Source organism: Prosopis cineraria, unplaced genomic scaffold (assembly GCF_029017545.1).
Source record: "Prosopis cineraria cultivar Desert tree isolate PC_DT_omini unplaced genomic scaffold, ASM2901754v1 PC10, whole genome shotgun sequence".
Lineage (NCBI taxonomy): Eukaryota > Viridiplantae > Streptophyta > Magnoliopsida > Fabales > Fabaceae > Prosopis > Prosopis cineraria.
In genome coordinates this window covers 13004638-13009315 of record NW_026555341.1, presented here as the reverse complement: position 1 = coordinate 13009315, position 4678 = coordinate 13004638, and the positions used below count along the sequence as shown (strand labels likewise).

The 4678-nt window shown below is 32.3% G+C and overlaps 1 long non-coding RNA gene across 1 annotated transcript; it reads right to left on the bottom strand.

Annotated features, from left to right (window-relative positions):
• Positions 1 to 269: 269 nt before the first annotated feature.
• Positions 270 to 1295, bottom strand: LOC129321593 (uncharacterized). The gene is made up of 3 exons (XR_008596040.1): positions 1068 to 1295; positions 791 to 897; positions 270 to 687 (listed from the first exon to the last, which is right to left on the bottom strand). It is a non-coding gene; the product is annotated as an uncharacterized LOC129321593 (long non-coding RNA).
• Between the last annotated feature and the right edge of the window lie 3383 nt (positions 1296 to 4678).

Sequence of the window (4678 nt, the reverse complement as noted above, 5' to 3'; positions counted from 1 at the left end):
ATTTTTCAATGTTTTTTTAAAAACTTTGATGGTGACTCTCTCGTTTTTTTTTTTAACATTTTTTGATCTTCTGTCTTTGGGAAAGTGAAGATCCGGGCATGATAATATACACTTTGATTTTAGCAATACATTGAGTTTAAATTTGAAAATTTTAGTGATCTTTTGAGTGCAAACATTGATGGTAAGAATCTTAAAAACGTGTATATTTTTTATTTTCTTCGCAAGTTATAAAAATGAAATGAACATTTTTAATTAGATATAGGCTCCACTTCCTCTCTAATAATGACTCTATTGACTTGATTCATGACTTAGGTAAAAATTAAGTGTTTAAAATTGAAAAAAAAAAAAAGTTTTTGGCTCCATTTTAAAAGTGCCACCTTAATGATTCCTACTATTGATATTACACTGAACGGCACAGACCACCATGGAAGTTGCAGAGTCAAGGATATCAAAGTGGCAACAGCCAGAGAACTCCAAACTGAGAAGCAAAACCAGGAAACATGGACTTAGCTGTAGAAGCCAAGTAATATGTCACTGAACATCCCAGAGAAGCCATGGAAATACTTGTGTTGCATCCGACTTTTACATCTTCGATTATTATTTCTCCCATGAACCCCCTTCTTCGAACTCTACCTTCACTTCCATTATTCACATTCTTCTTTCAAATACAATAATGGTTCTTGATGCCTGCATGGCCATTATTAAGAGAAACAGGTCAGTAGCGATTCATTGAGCAGCAAATCTCGCAATCTCTCAGCAAGAAAACTAGAGCATGTCCTAGCAACTGTACCTTCATTAGGATCATAGAACCATTGTATTAAGAAAATTAGGATCATAGAACGACTGCAAGCTTCGTACTGAAACCCACCACTGCTAGCTTCTCACGCGCAACATTAGCTTCACCAAAAAAAAAAAAAAGAACCAAATTCAAAACCCATTAACTAAAAGCTCTGACAGATCAGTGCTTCTGTGAAAAAGCAAGAGCAGAGAAGCAAAGTTATTAGGAGAGACGAGAATATATGAGAAAAGGTCCAGACTTGTTCCAGAAGGTAGATCCAATGGCGTACCTATGATGAGATCCGAGATCTCGAGAGAAATTTGCTTTGACAGATAGATAGAAGGTTGATAAATTTGGAACCCTTGTGCCATGAACGAAGCCCTCGTCATCAGCACAATGAAAAGGAAGAACATCATGTGGCTGGACAGAGAAAGAAGAACTGAAAAAGCACCAAAGAAAGAAGAAAAGGAACAGAGTCATGTAAAGCTAAAGGGGTAGCTCAGTAGGAGGAGGAGGAGAAAAAGGAGGAAGCTGGGGTATGAAGAAATGAAGAAGGTGATTACATATTTATAGGAGGAGAGAACAATATCAGGTGGATCAGGTCTACCATATTTGAGCCTGCACCCTCCATGTGGGACCCTCCCCTCCTTCAAAAATCAAGCACATCAAAACGTTTTAATTCTAGTATTGCTTATATTTTTTGCCGTTGCTAATTATTTCTCGTAATTTTTTTGGTCGTGATTAAATTGATATGTTATGCTGTAACTATAAAAGCTTTGTTGAGTTGCAGAGGAAGGAAGAAGGAAGGTGATGAAGGTGATAAGCTTGGTTGGTATGAAGCGGTATTTGTAGTGGGAGAGAAAGGCTTGGAGAACCTTGTTCGATCATTATTTCCGATTCTAAAACACAAACAAAACTCAATAGATTATGAATGTGAGCAAATTAAGGATGGTTGGCGGAAATTTCCTGGGAATAAGTTGCAGTCCACAAGGACGTTCCGATTAAAGATGATATTCTATTATACCTTAGCTTATATCAATGCCTTTCCTAAAGCGGTTCCTGTACTCTCCGTGTTCATATATAGACACACACCTCATAAAAGCAGCTACTTCCTTTCCACCTCAGGAAATCCTTCTTCTTTAATCTCCCACACATCCATTTTCAGAAGAAACTTAAACGTCACGAAGACGAGCAGCGATACGTATCTGATAGAGTATAGACTTAGCTTTGGTCCGTATTGCATGGAAGAAAAGTTCAATACTTTAATATATGACAGAGACAGTCTCTCACACACAGAAAATCAGGAATGGATTATCGATGGAAATGAGGTCTTAAAATTAGCAAGGATGTCTATAAATTCACTGTGCAAATTTATTTTGAATACTACAGATTTAATATTATTTTTCTAGTTTTATAAATTCTTGTTTTGATAATACAATACTAAGAATATAGATAACCTCATAATATGAACTTTGAGTTAAGCCTAAACTGTTGAAAGTAAATATGTATAAACAGTTTATAAATTATAAAATATTTTAATGTTAAAATTAAATCATCTATGATAAATTTTGATTGTCTAGATTAGTGATTAGCAAATTTATTCAAATTTTTTATAATTTTTATTTCAATAAATATAAAATAAAAATTTAAAACTTCAAATCAGGACTGCTTAGATTAATCTGAACGGCTCATATGTGCATGAGCGGCAGGAGTCAGTGGCGGGGAAGTCATAGAAGAGAAAGACAATGAGGATTACATTAAGATGAGTTGATGCAAAATGGCTGGACAGTGTATAGATTAGCTGATACTCCCAAGACACCTAAGAATTTCTCCAATTTTACAAGCTGAAGCAGATTAATGTGCATTATTACCTTCTTACTGCGTTAAAGAGTCTCATACACACACTCATGTGGACGCTCTTTCTTCACTTCCGTGTACATGGACAGAAATTCTTGTATGGCTCCGTGTATCGGGTCCCTCCATTTTTTTTCCTCCATTTCTCTCCACTTCCCCCATTCTCACCATTCAAATTTTTTTATTAAACAATTTTTTTAAATGAAAAAAATTAATGAATAGTGGAGATGGAGGAAGTGGAGGGAAATGGAGAAAAAGGAAGTGAAAAGACCCCACTTCTGTATCATATCATTTATGTATCATTTAACAAAAATGCGTAATTCAAATAACTTTTAATATTGTTAGAAAGAAAAAAGTAATAAATTAAAGATGCATGCTATTTAAAAAATAAAATCTAAAAATAATCAAGCACAAAATATAATTTTTTTCATAAATTATATAATTATACTAAAACTAAAAACTAAATTTTTTACATATTAATAATTTAGAATAATAATAATAATAATAATATAATAATAATAATAATAATAATAATAAATAGATTCAATATATCCTATTCAAATTTTATATGAATATTTCTTGGATCAAAAGGTAATTTCACCTTTAAACTATAGGGCTGTGTTTGTCGAGTGGAATCACAAGCATGGAAAAGGAATTGAAGCTGAAATCATAAAACAATGATGTTTGGTACATGTGAATTTAAATTCTCAAAAATCTTGATTCAAGCAAAAAAAGTTGAATTGAATTCTTTGATGGGAGCTATGGAATTGGAGCAATTTTATGGAATTTTATTTTTTGATGACAATTTTATCCTTATATAAAAATAGAGAAGACAACTGTGCCCTTACTTATTTGTGATTAATACCGAAAGAATTGAGCATGCAGACAGTCGCACAGTGAACAATTAAAAATGCTCAACTCGTGCTTTCATTTATATGTGTGTGTGTGTAAATACCCAATTCAAAATGCCCAACTCAGACAATTCAAATTTTTATATATATAATTTATATATTTATAATATTTCTTTTAAAAATATTTTACTTATTTTTAATATCCATCATCTATATAATATTTCATTTGTATATTAAATAGTATATGAGAAATTAAATCATAATATTAATACATTTTAATTTTGATTTTAATTTTTAGGGGTATTTTTATCTTTTAAGTATAATTTTATTTTCATGTCTTACATACCAAACAAAAATAATACAAGGATTTCATCTATTTTTTCTAATATACCAAACATATTTTTAAAATCTAATTCTATTCCAATTTTAATTCTGATTTCAATTTTAATTTTGATTCCAATTCCATCAAAAATTATTCAGTCATATCATATGGGGCCTAAGTTTACTAGTGTCTCTGACCTTTATGTTATGTTTGAATATATATATATATATATATATATATATGGATTTGAATTTGGATTTGAGTCAAACTTATTATTTGGATAATTAAAAATGTATAGAGTTTGATATGACTCAAATCCAAATTCAAGTTCTACCTCAATTTTTTTGTAATTTAAAATTCTTTTTAAATCTCTATTATTTTAAATCCAAACTTATTTCTTTTGTAATTTGACCTAAATCTATGAAGGTTTGTTTGACCTACCAAAGGTAATTAGACCGAACCGCTGAAGTTGACAGAAATAAGCCACCACGTTGACTGGGATTGGATGACTGACTTCCACAAGAATCAGACCAATGACAACGACAAAGACAAGATGGTCGACTTTCATCAAAACTAAACCAATGGCGATCAACCGGACGACCAACTTCGATTGAAACATGATTGACAGCGATGATAGGGACTGGGTCGTGGATGTCCACTAGGACTGGATTGATGGCGATGATGTGGACCGAATGATCAACTTTGACTGAGATCGAACTGACGATGATTAGGCTACAGACTTCCATCAAGATCGGACTGACGATGATGATGGGAATGGCTGACTGTCACCGAGACCGGATCTATGGTGACAGGATTAGTGTCTTGGACTTTTAACTTATTTTTGATGCAGTATTCCCTTTTAATTTTTAAAAG